At 44.0% G+C, this 21242-nt stretch overlaps 2 long non-coding RNA genes across 2 annotated transcripts; one reads left to right on the top strand and one right to left on the bottom strand.

Moving 5' to 3' along the window:
* Positions 1 to 9988: 9988 nt before the first annotated feature.
* LOC110773447 (uncharacterized) lies at positions 9989 to 11040 on the top strand. Its single transcript, XR_002529307.2, has 3 exons — positions 9989 to 10073; positions 10494 to 10556; positions 10652 to 11040. It is a non-coding gene; the product is annotated as an uncharacterized LOC110773447 (long non-coding RNA).
* A 352-nt stretch (positions 11041 to 11392) lies between these two features.
* LOC110773443 (uncharacterized) lies at positions 11393 to 13298 on the bottom strand. The gene is made up of 2 exons (XR_002529305.2): positions 12135 to 13298; positions 11393 to 12021 (listed from the first exon to the last, which is right to left on the bottom strand). It is a non-coding gene; the product is annotated as an uncharacterized LOC110773443 (long non-coding RNA).
* Positions 13299 to 21242: the final 7944 nt, after the last annotated feature.

Below are 21242 nucleotides of genomic sequence, written 5' to 3'. Positions count from 1 at the left end.
TAGAATAGGGGTTGTTGGGGAGACCAAGTTAGTGGAAGAACCTGCAATTGCTCCCACAATCACCACGGAGACGGATGAAGAACTCCAAGAAGCTTTTGATGCTGTTGATAAAGACAAAGAAGCCACTAAAAACAGAACTGGCCTATATTTGTGTTGAAACCCTCTTGATCTGAATTTTGTTCTTTTGTAGGAGGAGATTCCTGCTGAAGTGATAGCAGAGAGCATCGAACTGGCCAAGAAGTAACAAGCAGCTCAAGGAGGAGAACTCACGCGCTCAGAATTGGCCCTATTCGATGATGCGGAGGCAGAAAACTTCGATGTTGTTCCGCCACCTTAGGTAATTTCTCTCTTCTTTTCTCAATTCTATCTGGCCTTTGTACAGTCATTAACCATTGTTTCTGCCTTTCCAGGTTGAGAAAGATAGAACTGCCGAAGAGCTGGCGGTAGTGACCAGCCCTCTCAAGCCTATGGTCTTGGTCTCAATTTGAAACAGAACTAATTGTATTATTCTCTGCAAATGCCCCTTCGTTCTGTCCCGAGCTCATCAGAAACTGCCTCCCACGCTGATCCAAAATTGGCAAAATTTGAAGCTATGGACTTGGAAGCTCAGCTGCTAAAAATTGAGAAACTAGGAGAAACCTCAACCAAGGCCAAGTCCAAAGCAGTGGATGAGGCGATGGGCAGAATAAAAATCTAGCAGTCGACTAAGCTGGATTTGGACGAGAACAAAGAAGTCATCGATCAGCTGATGAAAGATCTGTACCTGATGCACAGGGAGAACATGGCTCCTCGACCTATCCTTGAGGTCAGTCTAGGCTTGGCTAGAGATGTAGTCAATCTTCATAATTGATATGAAGATCTCAAACCCTCATTCAATATTTCTGAATTCTGCAAGGCTACGCATGAAGCCAACTTGGTGGACTATCAGAAGCAAACGTTAGAGCTGGATTCAATGGTTACAGATTACAAAGAGATCAAGTCTGCTACCGACAAGCTGGAGAAGCATATTGAAGATCTTTAGAAGCAACTAGTTGTGCTGAGGGAGAGGCAGAAGGATCTCGGAGCTGGACTGGGTGCAAAAACCAAGGCCACCTATCTTGTGCAGAGCCTGGTCTCAGCTTCAAAACCTACACTGGATATTGCAGAGGCCTCCATTCATCAAGGTGTGCTTCTGCAAAAGGAAATCTTCATCAAGAAGGCTGGATTGCAGGATACTCTAAAAAAAACTAGGCCTTTAGAGAGTATCTATTTTGTAATAAAACTTAGTCATTTATTAATGACAAAAAATGAATGAAAAAGGTTATATTTATTTCTGCCAATGTCATGACTCGACTCCCTTTGCAAGATATTGTCTGCTTTGGGCCTCCCCCCTCGTGGTTTTGTTCTTGGGCTCAAGCTAATGTTATCTTGCCCAAAAGGCCTCTTGCTAGGAAAAGAAGTGCCAACACATATAAAGCACTTCACCTTTCCCTCCCCGATGTGGGATTGCTCACCGTTCTTGTTTTCTCAAGACATGGGTCTTACAATCCACCCCCCTTAGGGCCTAGAGTTCTCACTGGCACACTTCCAGTCGGGGTCCAACTCTGATACCATTTGTTATGACCCGACTCCCCTAGCAATGTATTGTCCGCTTTGGGCCTCCCCCTCACAATTTTGTTCTTGGGCTCAAGCTAATGCTATCTTGCTCAAAATGCCTCTTGCTAGAAATAGAAGTGCCCACACATATAAAGCACTTCACCTTCCCCTCCTCGAGCGATGTGGGATTGCTCACCGTTCTTGTTTCCCCAAGACACGGGTCTTACAACCAACTTGCATCTATTCCATATTCATACATATTAGATGGACAGAAAATAAAACAAAAATGAACCATATGTATATATTTAGCTATTCAAAGCTAGACAATAGTTCTGTCTATCCCTTCTTCAATTCTGGGATCTATTTGTACTACCTGTGAATCCCAAATAGTTGGATAGAACTTTTTCAACCATTTCCCATTAATTGGTGCAGCATGGACCTCTCTATCTTGATCCTGCAACCTGTGTGCCCCCATTCCAAGGACTTGCTTGATCAGAAAAGGACCTTCCCATGTGGGTGACCACTTTCCATAACCAGCAACATGGGATTCGAGGGCATAACTACTCTCCAGACGATTTCTCCTTCTTCAAAGCTCTTGTTTTTAACTCTCTTATTGTAAGCTCTTGCCACAGCTTCTTTTCCTGCTAAGAGTTTGTTGAGGGTATGTAAAACAGGCCCTAGGCTCTAAAAGCCTACAGAGAGGGGGGGGGGGGGGGGGTGAAGTAGGCTATATGGTAATAACCTATCTTTTTAAAATTTTAGCCCAGCTAAGAATTAATAAGCGGAAACATAAACACATCGCACAACCATGGTGTTTAATTACTTAGTATTTGCAGTGAGTAAATGGAATTGACTGCATGAAACTGGATTGATACAAACGACACCACGTATTAATACAAACAGAAACCCTTTGAGATTTTGGATCAGTACAGTGCAACGCAATATTGATCCATGTTAGTGTACTGATGTCATTTGAACACGATGCAGCAAGTACAACTGATGACAACATGAATATAAACATACACAAAGATTTGTTAACCCAGAAACCCAACAAGGGGGAAAACTAAGGGACCAAGTCAGTAAGAGAATCCACTATCAACGAGAAGTACAAGATAAAAAGGGAGTTGAGCTCCATCTACACTCAGTAGGCAGCTAACTATCTAACCTTCTAGCAAAGCACAATATTAGCTCATCTACACACAATAGGCAACTAACTATCTAACCTTCCAAAAAAGCACAATCTTTACTTCTCAGCAACAAGTTCTCTTCCAGTCTTTGCATGATAATTCAGCTCCAATTGCAACAGACAAATCTTCATGGTTTCCAATAGCACCAAGCTCCAAGTTGCAGAAAGTATAATGATATGAAGTGAGTTGTGGTTTCAGATTTCATCTTTCTTAATCACAAAGAATGATTAAGCTAGACAAATGAAACCAAGTGTTGTGATGATTAAACTAGAAGTAATGAACTTGAAGCATATAGTTTAAATCAACATAAAAATAATAAAACAAAAGACTCAGCCGAAATCAATGTGAATATACTTGGAGGAACTTTATGTGTATGCAATCATACTCATACTCTCAAGTAATTAAAAATGGCTGAAACAATAAAATAGTTTTTGAATGCTCAACAGTAGATATAAAATGATTTCAAAAACTTAGAATCGGGTCTGCAGATTTTCCTTCCTTGGCTACTCAGTTACTTTTCTGATGTGTTGGGCAGGTTTCTGATAGGTTCTCTGTCTGGCTGTGCCCCTGGATAGAGCTAGAGCTATGGTCTGCTGGAGTGGTGCTTCGATTCTATCAAAGACGCTCGATGTGGGTCAGTTATGCTCATTCAAAGCTATTTCTAGCTCGCATTTGCATTTGCACCTGCTGCACAGAACTACTCCAGCTGAGATAGTAGCCTTTGGCCTTCGGTTTACCTTTTTTGTGACTCTTCTACCCATGTTATGGCTGACTTCCACTATCAGTTTGCCTTTCTCCTGTTCTGGCAAGTTTAGGTTGACCATGTTCACTTGAGGTTGAGGAAAAGGGTCTGTTGTTACTGTGAGAGGTTTCTCGGCTAGCTTGAGATTTCCTGCCATTATTCCTTATTGAATAACATCCCTGAAAACAACACAACTGTTGGTGGAATGACTCCAAGAGTTATGCCATTTACAATGCTGTCTTCCTTTGAGCTCTTCCGGTTTAGGAAGTCTATGAGGCGTCTATATTGCCTTTTGCAGGAGCATCTCATCGAACAGAGCGTCAACTTTGGTCAAATCAAAAGAGTAGACTTTGTTCTGTGCCGGCTTGTTTGGTACTAAACCGCCTATGAATGGTGGTGGTTTTTTATCCTTTGGTGGCTTTGTTAGAGCCTTGCAACTGATAGGATGCTTTAACTTTGCCATTTTTGCCACCGCTACCTCCATATCTTCTGAACTTTCTTGACCCTCTTATGATGCCACCTCAACCAAATGGACTGAGGGACATGGTGTCTTGTAGTATGTACCTTTGGAAGAATTTCTCTTCTGCTATTCTTCCTTTAACAGTTCTTCATACTTGGAGGATCTTGCACTTCATTTTGAGCTTTCTGAACTTGGTGATGAAATCCTGAGCAGGTTCATCCTCGCTCTATTTAAGAGCAGCAAGATCACTGATGGTGACTTCTGGCTGAATTCTGAAATAGTAATCGTGGAAAGCATTCTCCATATTTTTTCATGTTTGGATGGAATTGGCTGGTAAATTGGGATACCAGGTAAAAGCCTGCCTAGACAAGAAATTCCCAAAAAGCCTAAGCTTCAATAGGGGATTATTCTCTATGGCTTTGCATTGGATTGAGAATCTGCCTATATGTTCACCTGAAGATGCGTGTGTGTCTTCTCCATTGAACATAGTGAAATTTGGTACTTTAAAATGGGGTGGTAATGGCATCTGATCAATATAGGCCGGATATGGCTTCCTGTAGGTTGGTCTCTCTCCTCTTTTGGCTTCAGGATCCATCATTTCTCTAATCGTTCTTTGCAGTGGCCCCATGTCGTTTAAAGCATTAACAGGGGGTAAGTGCCGACCCTGTTCTGGTTGGTTCTGTTCAGCTCTCTGTTCAATTCTATATGTCTAGGTACGACCACCTCCTTATGTTCTTCTTCTTCCTCGAAATCTAAAGGGTTTCTCCCGTTTCCTCCTGGCCTGTTTCTTTCAAAGTTGGCAAAATGGCTAATTACTCCCCTGCCTCTTCTGCCCCTTGCTAGTGGGGGAAATGAATTGGGATCCATCATTCTAGGTTTGTAAGGCACCACTATCGGCTATTATTCGGTTCATTTTTACACATGATTTTTCATGTTATTCACCTATTATTTTGAGTTAGTTCTTGACATTTTATAGATTTTTACTTCCTTTTTGTGTTTTCTTAGATTTTACCTTGGTTAGAATGAAAATGAGCTAAAAGTGCATTATTGGTTATAAATTCTGATTTTGTTCATTTTCGTAGGTCAACTTCTTGGCCTTGGATCAGCATGTTCCAATGCTCGGATGAGGTGAAGATCTTCATGAAACTTGTTCCAATGGATGTTAACTACAACATATCCAAATTGGAGCTCCATTGGACAAGTTTAGCCTATCCAACTGATCCTATATGTTACAGCAGCTCTGGAAATCCGAAGTAGGCCAGTTTTTTTACCTCCATGATGTTATCTTGATTCTTCTTGTTACCATAACACTTGGTAACAAGAAATTACTTTGGTTGAGAGATATTATCTGAAACAAAGAGCATCTTGGTGAAGACAATAACAAAAGAGCCCATCATGGCAAGGAGACAAGGCTTAAGGCTTTAACAAAAGTAATTGTTTTATATTAAAAGATATTTTGGAAAAGCTGGAAAGGAGGAGAGAGGAGTGCAAAGAGCATCATCCATTGCAATCAGAATCATTCCACAATTTGCAGAGATTTTGGAGCTGGAGATGAAGCTTGGAGCTAGGGAGCTCAAGGAGGAAGACAAGGGCAACAAAGCAAGAAGTGGAAGAGATTTCCACCATTGAAGACCTTGAGCTCCCATGTTCACAAAATCTGTAACTTCTTTCTAGTTTTGTTTTGAGTTTGTATTTGAAATAAGTATGAGGAACTAAACTCCATAGCTAGGGCTTAGGTTGAAGCCCTAAACATGAATACCTTATTGTTTTGATGCTTTGAGTGTATGAATTTCTAGATGTTGTTGATGAACCCCTTTCACTAATTAAATCTTATGATATGTGTTTGCTTCCTTTGCTTAATCACCTTAGGTTGTATGCATGTAGCTAAAGTTGAGAAGTTGTGTAAGATAACCAAGAACATAATTTCTAATTAGCAACAAATGATTGAACTTGTTTAAGTGAGCATCATGTGAATTGGTTTCTTGACAACAATTGATGAATTCCAAGTCACCAAATTAATCTATCCTTGATGTGTGTTTTCCTTGATTGATTACCTTTGAAAGCATGCTTCTTGAGGTTGTTGGGATTATGTGTATCTTCATGTTTTCCTAAGCAATAAATGGATGGAGTAAGAACCATCCATGTGAATTGGTTTCTTGAATACCTAATGTAAATACCATGCTATTAGGATTCTTGTGATGTTCATATTCTCTTTGAACTTAATGGGTTTTCCTTGTAATTGAATCGAAGTACGAACCATACCTAGGTTCGGTTATGGGGAGGGCACAAGTATTGTAGCACGAACCATGCACTTTACGTATATTAGAGAGAATCAGTGCGTCTTGAGCCACGACCCATGGTCTTGATTGCGAACATCTTCTTCAATACGTGTAGAGTTCATCACTTGAGTATTCATGAACTTGGGTAGAATTGTTTAGGGTGGATTCTGAAACCCTAGTGTTTGTTACTTGGTACTTTCACATTTTGATAATTCATCTCTGCCATTCTCATTTAAATTCAAAGTCCATTTACTTTCATGCATTAGAATTAGGTCACTTGAACCAAACCAAACACCCCCCCCCCCCCCCCAAATTGTGTTGTGTGTGTGTTTGAAACGTTGTGTGTTTTCTTTATTGAATTCTGTTTATTTTCGTAACTGTTTTGGACTTTTGGTCCGCGTTGTGTTCTTTGTTTTTCTGTGCTGAATCCAACCGTATAAAGAACGTGAAATTTGGATAAACGGTTGGAAAGTTATAGGCAAAACACTGGACAGAGATTGAAACTGGAAAAACAGAGAAACGAATCTGCCCAAACACGACCGGTCGTTACTGTTCAGGCGACCGGTCGCAAATGAATCTGTCCAAAAACGACCGGTCGTCACTGTTCACGACTGGTCGCACTGTTCATTTTCACTGTTCACATGTGATAAATAGGTGATAAAAGGGTGATAGAAAGTGCTGTTTCTGTTTTTCTTTGGTTTCTTGTGTTGTTTCATTTCTTTTACATTTCTTTACTCTTTTTTAGTTTCCAATTTGCATTTGTGCATTTGTAGTGTGTTAAATAAGTGTTCTTTACGTACTCAAATTAGAACTTATAGGAAGCCGACAAGTTCTTCGTGGGATCGACCCCGTACTTACATAATCTATACTTCATTAGATTCGTGCACTTGCGGGTATTTTTAATTGGTTGTTTGCACATTAATTTGTGTCCTTTTAGGAATGCAACAGCTATTTAGGCAGATGTGCCACTGGTGGACCTTGTTGAACCTCCGGCTGTGGAACAGGTAGGAGTTTTGGCTGATTTCTGGGAGCCTGAACTACTGATGTGCCTGCTGGAAGGGTCGGAACCGCATGCTCTTGGACAACAAGGGCTCCTTGTAAGATCCCACATTGACCAACGGAAAGATGGTGATGTGCCTTATATGTACATGCCCACCTCCATCTAGCACGAGGCCTTTTGGGAGCTCAGAGTCATGGGAACTCCGAAGTTAAGCGAGTTGGGCTAGAGTAATCCCAGGATGGGTGACCCACTGGGAAGTTGCTTGTGAGCTCCTAAAAACAAAACCGTGAGGGCAGAGAGGGGGGGCCCAAAGCGGACAATATCGTGCTATGGCGAAGCCGATCCCGGGATGTGACACTCCTCTTCTTTGTCCAGCTTGAGTCTCTGCCGATTCAGGTACTCCAGTCATTTGTGCAAATGAGAGGATTTTCATGGTATGTCCATGCCAATCCTAGTAGAGGTCCGAAAGGGAGTTCCAACTGTTGGATTACAACGTCTGGATTTGGATTTCTTGCAACAGCAGCCTCACGATCCTTCCTGAACTGCTTGTTGACTTGCCACTAGATCGGGAACGTATACTTCTGGTACTGCCGTGAGCTGACTGTCTGGCATCGCTTTCTTCTGATTCAAATCCTTCTTCCTAGACAGCAGGTTGACCTCTTTCCATGGCAAAACATGGATTTTGGCTAGAACTTCCAATATTTATACACTAAAAGATATTTTTAGGAGTATGTATACTGAGAGGTCCCACTAGGCGTGCCAAATTGTTCACCCGTTTTGATTTAGTTCCTGTGGTGGTAGGGTAAATTTTCTCATTGGCTTGAAAAACCATTTGTGGTCAACAAGTCAACTTTCTTTGGTGTGCAAGCGTGCCACTGTTAGCTGTTAAAACCCTAAAAAATTTATGAAAAATAAATAACTTGCGCCCCAAGTTACTGACTTTAAAAAAGTGATTGTGAATTTGGGTAAGGAATATCTCCCAAACAAGTTCTTTTCTTGCCTCAGACGGGTGAGGACTTCACAATTTCCCACAATAAAAACTAGTAATTCTAGCCAAAATGAATATTGAAAATAAATCAAACTGTTTCAAAGAGAACTGTCTATTACACAACATAAGCAAAAGAGAACTGCCATGTCTGGAAGGACATCAGAACATTGAGCTGGATTAGATGTATATGTGCTGGAATTACACATCAGCACCTTCATCTAATAGGGTTCAGCATCGATTCCAATGTTGAGATTGGCGGAGCTTTAATCAATTTGAACCATGGAGAGGCTTGCCAAATAGGCTGAACTGAGATTTCTTCAGTATGGACTGGACTGGAAGTGGCTGGATTGACAATTGCTAACTTGGAACTACACTTCAGTACCCGTTCGGCTTAATTGTGGATCACATGAGAGATATTCTGGTGATTCTGGGACATCAAGACATCTTTGTATATTTTTTGAGGTTTTCATATTATGAAAAACCTGAATTCTGCTTGATTCGCTTGTGCTGAGCCAAATTTGTAACGAGAGAAATCTCGTCTCCTTTGTGAACTGCTTCTTTGGATTGAGTTGAAGTCAAAAGTCTTAGTTCTGCCTGTTTTGTTAGAGGCTGGATGGCTTTTGCAGACCAAAGAACTTGGTTGTTTCAAAGTTCGAAAGCTTTTGAGATCGTGTGATCTTGCTTGCTTTTGTCAGTATGACTGAGAGTTTTTGTTTTGATTTAATTTTTTGATGTCCTCTATCCTGTTCACATCCTCCTATATTTATTGGAGATCTGCATGAGTGATTATTCCATAATATCTGGAGGACATATTTGTTGAGAGAATTATATGTTCCAGTGTAAAAAGCGTAGTGGTTAATCTGACAAGAAAAGCCTCCATCAAGAGTCAATTCTCATGATGATCAGTTTTGACCTTTTAACAACCAACTCTCTTATTTCTCGTTTATCTCTTGTAGACCCAACTTGCACTAACCAAAAATCTTCACGAGAATGGGGAGGAAACTTCGCCCTCTTTTCTGGTATTAAATGGTTATGGGGAGTGGTTTTCCAATTTAACCTTTCTAGCAACTCCCCAGTACGTCCTCTGCCCTATTTGACGTCTTGTCTTTGGAGTCGCGTGGGCATTTGTGGAGAGAAAATTCTCCCCTTTGTTTGTTGATTTGATCCTTGAATTAGTAAATCAACGGTTATGATCATTCCTTGAGCCTTTGGAGAAACTTGAAGCTCGGTTTCAATTAAAACCAATTAAATCTGGTTTTTCCAGATGAAATCACCATTAATGGCAATTAATCTTTAACCTGTAAAATTATTTATTGCAATTGGTTCGCAATGGTCTGGGCTTCCAAAACATTCAAGGCTAACTTCTGACTTTGGTAAAACAAAGCCCAAGCCACTATTGTTGACATAGGGCAATAGTCAGATGAGCTGGTGTGTGGAATTTAGGCCCAAACAATGGCCTTGATATGGGAATGGGATACATAAAGCATGAGGCTTCTGATCGAGTCCAATTTTCCTGTTACCAAATCCCCTGTGCCCCCCTGTTTCCCCCTTAGTTTTGCGACATGTGGCACACAACTTAACAGGAGTTTAACTTTGTTAACTCTCTTTTAGCCTTTTGTTTCTTTAATTAAAATCAATTAAATATATTAGATTAGAATACACGTTTGACAAAAACACGTTTGCACGCCGCTTCATCTTCTACGCTACGTACAATCAGACTTCAACCCCTACATCTTCTATGCATTGCAAAACTTCAGCTGCTTCATCTTCTCCCCTCTTCGAAACTCAGCCCCTGCATATGGTTTGTTTTTCTACTTCGCTCGTTGGCTGCTGGTTCATCAAGTAAGCCATGCTCTGCTATTCATAATTCTTTTTCTTCTGCTTTTTGATGGCTGGTTTTTTAGCCATCGTATGAGAAAGGTATAAACATATAACTTGCGACAATCATATACCCAATATCCAATTATTTGAATCAAATTCATTTGGTTTCAATCTTTTTTCCCTTTTTGTTTTCATCTACAGTAACAATTTATATAAAATATATTGATTTTTCTTTTACAAATTTTCCAATACTTTGCTTGTTTTGGTTATTTTTTCTGATATTAAATATAAGGGATTGGAGCTCGTTGTTTTGGTTTTCATCTACGTCCATTTTCCAATTTATATAATTTCATTCATTATTAATTTCCTCTTTGTTTGTTTATTACCCTATAACTTCATCGTATTTTTCTTATTGTATTTGTTGAACCCAAAAAATTGTAGGAACTTGTTGCTGTCAATAATTTAAGCATGGAATTTCCAGTTAGCATGGTCAACTTGTTGCAGGTGCTTCATTGTATTTAGTTTAAACTTTTCTTCATCATAATTATTTACTTGATTGAGTCTATTTCATTCTATTGACATGTACTGTATGAGTGTAGGCACAATCACCCTTTGAAGAAGAATTTGCGTTGTTTAGCTCTCAATTCACAAGTGTTGGGGCCAAGAGTTATAATGTTGAAGTGGATCCACCTTTTTCAATTGACAAGAGTCACCAAGCGTCATAATATTGAATTTGGGTTGTTTAGCTCTCAATTGACAAGAGTTCCATAGTTTTTAAGAACTCTGTTTTGATTTAGAACGTTTTTTATGTTTTTCCTGTCTTGGCATGTTAACTTACTTCACCTTATTCTGAAATTTGGCATCTCTGCCTTCTTAAGGTGTTCAAGTATTACATTCAATGAAAATAGTACTTGTATCTGTAACTGAAAATCAAATCTTTTGTAAATGAAATTGGTACTGCAGTATATTTTGGCAAATAAAGATGATGGAAGTATCTCTAATTGAATGTGATTTTTGGTAATACTTGTAAAGGACATCAAGTCCTATGTAATCTTGCACTAATGTACCAAGTGTAATATTGCACTAATGTATCAGAGGGCTTGTTCTGGTGTATCTGTTTGTTTCAAGTGTTTCATTAGAGATTGGGTTGAGCATACTTCTGTGGCAGCAACTCTGTTTTATTTACGAGGGAAAGACCTACTTCAATCATTTAAATGATGGAGTTGGAGAGAAGGATTGCCAAAACCTTGTGCAGTTCTTTGGATGCCCATATTCTTTCTCAATACTCTCTCTCAAGATTTTTGCCAAGTTTCCGAAAGAAGACACAAAGACACAAGAAGTAGAATTACAAATTAGATACTAACCATCCATTCGATTTCGACCAAAAAAAAACCATCCATACAAAGTACGAACACACTCAATATTACAATTGCATTACAAGCTTCATTTCAATATTCATTCCATACAGCTTTACTTCACAACCACTCTCAATTTCTCAAACTCCACTAGTCTGGGATTGTTTTAATTATTTATTTTCTTCTGAAATTCATAAAACTATAATTTAACTGAAAAGAGAAACCTAGCAAAACTATTAAAACAGCCACCCTGGAATAACCCACATGACCTCAGCATTGCATCGAACAGTTGGAGTGCAAGGCTACAACCAGAAACTTGTACCCCAGATTGACTAGGGATCGTGGGAGAATGGCTAGATGAAGCAAGACCACTTTGCTTGGTCTCTACAGAAATATGGCACACCAGAGAACCAGACATTGGAGTCCAAGCAAAACCTTCCTCACTTACCACAGAGCCGGCATCGTCCTTGTTGACCAATTTCGAAACTGAATTGCACCTGGTGGCCTTCGCTGAAAGAGTGGAGAGGATGAAGTGGCTTGCAAATCATCGTCGTCTCCGTCATAAAATTAAACTAGCGAATCAACCTTTTTCCTTCTCTTTTTCTGGAAAAAAACTATTGAAACCAAATGAATTGCATAATGGGTATATGAATATGGCAAATCAATCGTTGGCTCCAACACCAGCAGCCAAAAAGGGAAAAAAATTATGAAGCAGATTTTGGCTTACCTGACAAACCAGCGGCCAACGAACAAAATAGATGCAGGAGTTGAGTTTTGCATACATGAAAATAGTACAGATACAAGTATCTCCACTGAGTTATGCAGAGCGAAGAAGATGAAGCAGCTGAGTTTTGCAATGCAGAGGAGATGAAGGGGGTTGAAATCTGACGGTATAAACATCTAATATATCTCTCTCCTCCTTTGTGAGAGCCTCTCTCTCCTTTGTGAGAGTTCCTTTCACCGCTTGCTGGCTGGTGATTAATTTCCAACCCCAACCACTCAATTGATGCTCCCACCTCCCTCTGAACATCACATTCATTGCATCCCTAATACAAATCTCTAACAAATCGTCACTTTCATTACCTCCAGGATACAAATCTATTACAAATCGCCGCTTCAGACCTGCTGCTCTTTAATTTCTTGCTCCTCGAGAAGCAAATCAGGAACATTAAAAGCTGTTATACTTCCTCACCCATCCTCTGATCTGCAGCGCCATTAACAACAGCTTTAATGGCTTGCAACTACCTCGTACCCGCAGACTCATCCCATGGAACTATAAACAAACCTGCTTACATCCCCAACCTTCTCACCAGTCCTCCCCACAAGGAACTGTACCCTCTTATCATTTTTGCCCTCATATACCAGATTTTCAAAAATCATAAACACCTCTGTTGATGCTCAAAATGGTTGGGCCAAGATTGAGTCCAACTTAGTGATGAGGTGTGATGGATGATGAGTGAAGGTTTGGACCTTCTGCGTGTATGTGAGGACTTAGCCAGTTTATGAATATACAAAAGACAAGATATATGTGGTTCACCCTTAATGAATGGGCTACGTCCACAGAGAAGATGTTCTCATTATGATATTGTTTACATTTGTACAAGGGGATTAGACCCAAAGATAAATGGAAGAAGGCCTAGGGTCTAAGGTACAAAGTTTGGAGTCTGGAGCCCAGGGGTCAAGTCCCCGGGTCTGGAGACCCAGGACTCGAAGGCCAGACTAACAGGAGAGTCCTGAAGAGGGAGCCCAGCTCAGTTTCCAATCCCCTCTTAAGTGGAGAGTGGTATGCTTTTATAGGTGAGAGGGAGTCTTCACTTCTTGTAGATTTCCGATGTGGGACTCCTCTTGCTTTGCTTAGAGTTTCTTCTAGTTGCTTGGTCAGTTATGGTGTCAACAGTAGTCCCCCAAGTTCGCGAGTGAGAAGGTACTTCTTGCTTGGGGATTTGTAATCTTAAGTGCACTGGCCGAGCAACACCGTAGTTTGTCTTCCAAGTCGTATAGTGCACTATCCCCAGTCCCCCAAGTCCCCGGGTAAGAAGAACTTTGGAGGGAGAGAAGTTGCAACAAAAAACCAAAGTGGTTTGGAGGGAGAGAAGGTTTTTTTTTTTTTTTTTTTTTTTTTTTTTTTTTGTGGGCTAGGTCAGCCAAAAATTGGCAAGTCCCCATTTTACCTTCTGCATGCTTCCTGCCGTTCGGCAGTTTTTTTTTTTTTTTTTTTTTTTTTTTTTTGGAGGGCTAGGTCAGCCAAGTAGCTAGCCAAGTAGGCATTTTCACTTCCCAAATTCCTTCTGCATGTTGCCTACCGTTCGGCAGGTGCAATTTTTTTTTTTTTTTTTTTTGGTGGCTAGGTCAGCCAAATAGCTAGCCAAGTGGGCAATTTCACTTCCCAAATTCCTTCTGCATGTTGCCTACCGTTCGGCAGGTGCAAAATTTTTTTTTTTTTGTGGGTTGGCTGGAGCCAAGGAGCCAAGTCCTCCTCAAGTTGATTCTGCATGACACCTTCGGCAGGTTCAAAATTTTTTTTTTTTTTTTTTTTTTTTTTTTCGGAGGGCTAGGTCAGCCAAGTAGCTAGCCAAGTGGGCATTTTCACTTCCCAAATTCCTTCTGCATGTTGCCTACCGTTCGGCAGGTGCAATTTTTTTTTTTTTTTTTTTTTTTTTTTGGTGGCTAGGTCAGCCAAATAGCTAGCCAAGTGGGCAATTTCACTTCCCAAATTCCTTCTGCATGTTGCCTACCGTTCGGCAGGTGCAAAAAATTTTTTTTTTTTTTTTTTTTTTTTTTTTTTTGTGGCTAGGTCAGCCAAGTAGCTAGCCAAGTGGGCATTTTCACTTCCCAAATTCCTTCTGCATGTTGCCTACCGTTCGGCAGGTGCAAATTTTATTTTTTATTTTATTTTTTTTTTTTTTTTTGGTGGCTGGGTCAGCCATTTGCTTCGGTAAAGGAGCAAAGCTTGAGGGTTTAGCTTCCTTGCCGAACGGTAGGGAGCGTGGAGAGAAAAATAGAGTCCCACACGGGCTTGGCTTTTGAGGCTTCAGCATGAAATTGGGCCCAACATCAAGAGCTGGCCTCTTAATGTTTCAACAGGAGAGCCGGGCACTTTAGGAAGAGCCGGGTCATGTGGGTTTAGCCTGGGCATTTAGCAAGGGCTGGGCCGCAATGGTTTTGGCAAGGAGTCTAGTTATAGTTTGGGCTGGCATGAGTGTCCAGAGGCTGGGAGTTTTGGAATTTGGAAGGAGGCTAGGCTTCGCAAGGAGCTAAGCTGCATATTTGGCTAGGCCTGAGTGTTGGGCTAGGCGGGGGACCAAGGTGCCGATCAGTAAGGGCCATCTATGGCTTTTATTGAGCCTGTTTTGCTCAAGATAGGGCTAGGCAAGGGCTAGGCTTAAGTACTCAGCTTGGCCTTAGGAGTTTGTTTTGGAGCTGAGCCTTCGGAAGGGGGCTAGGTCCCTTGGATACTGACATAATTTTGGAGTTGGGATGGCGAAGGCGATACAAAGCTTTGCATGTTGCAAGGTAATGTTCCTAGGCTCGGGGTGCCGAATGTGGGCTTAGGCATGGGGGGTGCTGAAGGCATGTTGCAAGAGATGGGTTTAGGCACGGGGGTGCCGAAGGCAAAGGGGATGCTAAAGGCACAAGGGTGCCGAAGGCAGAGTGGTTTGCCAAACGCACAAGCTCGCATGTCACAAGGCATTGTGCCTAGGCACGGGGGTGCCGAAGGTGAGCTTAGGCATGGGGGCGCCGAAGGTGAGCTTAGGCACGGGGGTGCCAAAGGTGGGCTTAGGCACGGGGGTGCCAAAGGTGGGCTTAGGCACGGGGGTGCCAAAGGTGGGCTTAGGCAAAGGGGTGCCGAAGGTGAAGCTAGGCACGAGGGTGCCGAAGGCAAATGAGATGCCAAAGGTGACACAAAGCTTGCATGTGGCAAGGCAATGTGCCTAGGCACGGGGGTGCCGAAGGTGAGCTTAGGCATGGGGGTGCCGAAGGTGAGCTTAGGCAAGGGGGCGCCGAGGGTGAGCTTAGGCACAGGGGTGCCAAAGGTGGGCTTAGGCAAAGGGGTGCCGAAGGTGAGCTTAGGCATGGGGGCGCCGAGGGTGAGCTTAGGCACAGGGGTGCCAAAGGTGGGCTTAGGCAAAGGGGTGCCGAAGGTGAGCTTAGGCAAAGGGATGCCAAAGCTTGGATGTTGCAAAGCATGGAGGTGCCAAAGGTGGGCCTAGGCACGGGGGTGCCGAAGGCGAAACAAGCTTGCATGTGGCAAGGGGAAGAGCTAGGCACGAGGATGCCGAAGGCACAAGACTTGCATGTCGCAATATAAAATGCCGAAGGGCATAGGGTGCCGAAGGTGCCAAGCTTGCATGTCGCAAGAGGAAGTGGCTAGGCACGAGGGTGCCGAAGGCATAAGACTTGCTTGTCGCAATAATGCCGGAGGGCATGGGGTGCCGAAGGTGCTAAGCTTGCATGTCGCAAGAGGAAGTAGCTGGGCATGAGGATGCCGAAGGCATAAGACTTGCATGTCGCAATAATGCCAGAGGGCATGGGGTGCCGAAGGTGCCAAGCTTGCATGTCGCAAGAGGAAGTGGCTGGGCATGAGGATGCCGAAGGCATAAGACTTGCATGTCGCAATAATGCCAGAGGGCATGGGGTGCCAAAGGTGCCAAGCTTGCATGTCGCAAGAGGAAGTAGCTGGGCATGAGGATGCCGAAGGCATAAGACTTGCATGTCGCAATAATGCCAGAGGGCATGGGGTGCCGAAGGTGCCAAGCTTGCATGTCGCAAGAGGAAGTAGCTAGGCACGGGGGTGCCGAAGGCATAAGACTTGCTTGTCGCAATATAAAATGCCGAAGGGCACGGGGTGCCGAAGGTGCCAAGCTTGCATGTCGCAAGAGGAAGGGGCTAGGCATGAGGATGCCGAAGGCATAAGACTTGCGTGTCGCAATATAAAATGCCGGAGGGCATGGGGTGCCGAAGGTGCCAAGCTTGCATGTCGCAATAATGCCGGAGGGCATGGGGTGCCGAAGGTGCCAAGCTTGCATGTCGCAAGAGGAAGTAGCTGGTCACGGGGGTGCCGAAGGCATAAGACTTGCTTGTCGCAATATAAAATGCCGAAGGGCACGGGGTGCCGAAGGTGGGCTTAGGTAAGAAGATGCCTAAGGCGAAACAAGCTTGCATGTGGCAAGGCATGGAGGTGCCAAAGGTAGGCTTAGGCACGGGGGCGCCGAAGGTGAGCTCAGGTACGGGGGTACCGAAGGTGAGCTTGGGCACTAGGGTGCCGAAGGTGGGCTTAGGCACGGGGTGACGGAGGTGAGCTTAGGCACGGGGTGCCGAAGGGGAGCTTAGGCACTGGGATACCAAATGTGAGCTTAGGCACGGGGGTGCCAAAGGTGGGCTTAGGCACGGGGGTGCCAAAGGTGAAGCTAGGCACGGGGGTGCCGAAGGTGAAGCTAGGCACGGGGGTGCCGAAGGCAAATGAGATGCCAAAGGTGACACAAAGCTTGCATGGGGCAAGGCAATGTGCCTGGGCACGAGGGTGCCGAAGAGAAAGAATGCATATGTGCAAATTTTATTATTATTTTAAGAAATTTGGGTACCTTGTGGATATTTGAGCTTGTGGCATGTCCTTGGAGCTGGGCCTTCAGAGCTTCGGCAAGGGCTTGTCCTTCGGCAGGAAGAATGAGGGGCTTGATCCCGCGAGTTTCCAAGTTCTTGGTAGGTGGGCCTCATGAGCTGGGCTTTGGCAAAGGCCTGGGGTTTGTGCTATGTGGAGCTGGGCTTCAGCGGGGGCTGGGGGCTTCCAGATTTGGAAAGGGTGTCTTGGGGGGCACTTTACGAGCTGGGTCCATGGGGGTCCGAGTGTTCGTTTAGTAGAAAGGCTAAGGTGGCGCGAAGGTGTGTTTGAAACTTCAGCAATGGAGTTTTATGCGATGTTGGGCTTGAGCAATGGCCTTGGGGCCGGGTTCCAAAGCTGGGCTTCGGCAAGCCTCCTTGACCCAGGTGGTGGCTAGGGTTTTGAGGGTAGATTCGGATTTTTAGAGGCTGGGTCCTTCCGTTTTTGAAATGTAGCTGGGGCCTTTTTGTAGCTGGGCCCTTGTGCTTTTATAGCTAGGGTTTTGTTACCTTCGGTAAGGGAGTCCAAAGATTGGAGATAAGGGCCAGGGTTTGGGGAGAGGAGGTGCAAGTCCCCTATTAGCTTAAGACATGTCGTCACCTTTTAGCTTGAGGGGCTGGGTCAGCCAAAAATTGATAAGTCACTCCTTCACCTTCTGCATGCTCCCTGCCGTTCGGCAGGGAAGCTAGGCTCCAAAATATATTCGGAGCTGGGTCCGTAGTTCAGCTCGGAGGAGGTGCCGACCGGCAAGAGATATTCGAAGGTATTTTGGTGAGGGGCTGATCTGTCTTCGGCGAAGAGTGGGTCTAAGTGCCTAGTTTTTGCATCGAGTTGGAGCTGGGTCCGTGGTGTCGTTCATCATTTGTTCGTGGAGGGGGGTTCATCCAATCTAGGACCGTCTAGGGTCTGGGTCCTTGACTGACGGCAAGGAAGTGATTGGAGCCTTTCGATCCTTCTGAAGTGTGGGCAAAGTTTTTAGCTGGTCCTTCAAGGCGTTCGCGATTTCTCTTGGCTTCAATTGGTGCCGTGAGGTTTCAACTGCTTTTGCCAGAGCTGGGGTGTCTTTGGCAAGAGCTTTTGAAAGATAGATAGATGGCTGCAAGGGTTTTTGCAAGGAGAAGACTCAAGTTCGTTCGGCAAGCTCCGACTGATAGACCTTCGGAGCTAAGGCTGGGGTCTCTTGTACTATTGTAAGGAACCTGGGTCAGCCAAGCAAGGGTGTCGTGACCATGGCAAGGGTATGGTGGGGTGCCGAAGGCAGCGCACGCCGAATGATGGAGCTTGTGGGACAAGCTCAAGTCCCCATATTTTTACTCTTCAAAGAAGTGTCGGTCGGTACTTTGAACTGAGATGTTGGGTTGGCCCTGCAAGCCATGCAAAGTATAGCCACACTGATTGGCTTTTTCTTAAAATATCATCTTCTGCAATTTGTTGACCTGGCATTCAAGGTGGCTCCAGTAAGGCATTGCCTAACGGCAGCCTAGGTGATGTTGATTGTATGGGTGCCGAAGAGCACTGGAGAAGGGGAGAACGACAGAAGCCTTTTGTGTCAATTCCCACAGACGGCGCCAAACTGTTGATGCTCAAAATGGTTGGGCCAAGATTGAGTCCAACTTAGTGATGAGGTGTGATGGATGATGAGTGAAGGTTTGGACCTTCTGCGTGTATGTGAGGACTTAGCCAGTTTATGAATATACAAAAGACAAGATATATGTGGTTCACCCTTAATGAATGGGCTACGTCCACAGAGAAGATGTTCTCATTATGATATTGTTTACATTTGTACAAGGGGATTAGACCCAAAGATAAATGGAAGAAGGCCTAGGGTCTAAGGTACAAAGTTTGGAGTCTGGAGCCCAGGGGTCAAGTCCCCGGGTCTGGAGACCCAGGACTCGAAGGCCAGACTAACAGGAGAGTCCTGAAGAGGGAGCCCAGCTCAGTTTCCAATCCCCTCTTAAGTGGAGAGTGGTATGATTTTATAGGTGAGAGGGAGTCTTCACTTCTTGTAGATTTCCGATGTGGGACTCCTCTTGCTTTGCTTAGAGTTTCTTCTAGTTGCTTGGTCAGTTATGGTGTCAACAACCTCCACAATATCAAACAGAAACAAACCAGACCACACCACAAGCATCCCAAACACAAAATTTCTTTCAAGGCAGAAACCCAATACACACATTTGCCCCAACCAAAAATGAGTGAATGGAGGAGAGCTGGTCCTGGAAGGCTGGAAAGAGGGAGACCCACCACGGAGGAACTGGTTGAACACCTTGAGGAATCCTTGGGGATCTCAAACTTGGAAGAAGGGCCAAAATTGGTGGGTGCAGTGATTGCCCAGAAACTACCCAACAAAGGGGCTATCAAGAACATCCTAAAAGCTGCATGGAAGAATTATGGGGAGACCAAAATTGCATGGGTCAGGGATAATCTTTTTGCCATAACAGTGACAGACGAAGGAATGGCAAACAAAATCCTTGAAAACGGCCCCTGGTCGGTGATGAAGTGTTGTTTTGCAGTCAAGAGGTGGCCTCCAGCCAAAGCTATTGAAGAGGTGGACATGGACCTGGTGCCCCACTGGGTTCAGATTCGAGGTATTCCACTGAACTTGAGCCATGAAGAAAATATGATCAAGTTAGGAGAGAAGGCTGGGGCTGTTATGGAGTATGAGAACCCAGCGAAACTCAGGGGTTTCCTGCGAGTGCGAGTCGAAGTGGACACAAATCAACCACTTGTTGCTGGTTTCTGGTTACCAAGGCCCGACGGCTCCGAAACATGGGTGGAGTACCAATATGAAAGACTTGCGGACTTTTGCTACAGATGTGGAAGAATTGGACATTGTATGGATGCCTGCAACTTTGAAGTTTCACCAGAAATAGATGCGAAGTATGGAGAATGGACAAGAGCGAGGATAATCAGAGAATTCGTCGACCCAAAGCCACCAACTAAGACACCTTGGGAGAGAAGAAGGGCTGCTACAGTCAGGAGGAGGCCTGGTGGTGATGGAGCGGCGCGTGAAAGCAACGACCAAATTGGGCAAGGTGAGGTGACTCTCGAAAATCACAATGCCCAATCAGATCAAACGGCGTCTGCCACAGGACAGCTGGGGACTGATGGGAGCAGCCATGATGTTGAGCTGTCACACGCAGGGGAAACTGATCTTGAAGAAAGGTACGAGGATCTCCTCGGCACAAGACAAAAGGAGCCTCTGTATCTGACACAGGGCAACCAAAGTCCAAGACAAATCTGTGGAGGAGCAAAGAATCCAATGAATGCTGTGATTTTGTTTCCAAATGATCTAAACACGGCTGCCAATACCTCTGGGACCTGTTTTAGTCAAAACTCAACAGAAAAAAGTCTTGAATGGGCCCATACCCATATGACCAAAGAAAAGCCCTCTGTCACATATTGGTGCAAGCACGGGCCCAATCACGGAGAAGATACGTTGAACCTTGGGCTCTTTGGGCAATCAATCCAGGTGGAACCACATTTCAAAAATCCTTTTGGGCCAGCAATTACTGTACCTCCTACAAGGGTTGTCTCACAAGTCAGCACCATGCTCCATAATCTAGGTTTGAAGCGCCACAATGAATATGGGAGGGGACCCCACGTTGGCTCTCCTGGAAAAAAGCAGAAGAGTACCCATAGGAAAGGAGATACGGAGGAAGGAGGACAGAATCAAAAAGAGAGTGCTGCAGATGTGAAGTCAAAAAGGAGGGTGTATAAGCCAAGGAAAACCAACCATGGCGATTCCAGTACCACTAAAGGCACAACAAGAAGATCTCAAGTGACTTTTGAGGAAGAAAACCTTACGGAAGTGAATATCATCCAAGCGGAGCAGTGGGAACAGGGAGGCAAACGAGTGTCAAGCAATGAGGAGGGTGCTTCGACCCAAGGCGGTGGCGGCTGGCCTACAACAGCCGCAGGGGAGCCATGATATACATCTTGTGGAACTGTCAAGGCCTTGGGTCGGACTTGACAGTTCGTGCTTTGCGGGAGATGATCCGCAAATACCGGCCCACTGTTGTGTTTTTGATGGAGACCAAATCAAAAAACAATAGAATGGAGAAAGTAAGAAGAAGTTGCAATTATCAGCATGGCTTTTGTATTCCTCCCATCGGTACTGCAGGAGGGCTATGCCTATGGTGGGATACGAATATTAACCTCGAGATTTTGAGCTATTCTCAAAATTTCATTGATACAAAAATATCAGATATGACTACTGGCACACAAGGCAGAGCCACC

This window comes from Prunus avium, chromosome 3 (genome assembly GCF_965620075.1).
Source record: "Prunus avium chromosome 3, drPruAviu1.hap1.1, whole genome shotgun sequence".
NCBI lineage: Eukaryota > Viridiplantae > Streptophyta > Magnoliopsida > Rosales > Rosaceae > Prunus > Prunus avium.
This window is presented reverse-complemented; position numbering and strand designations above follow the sequence as displayed.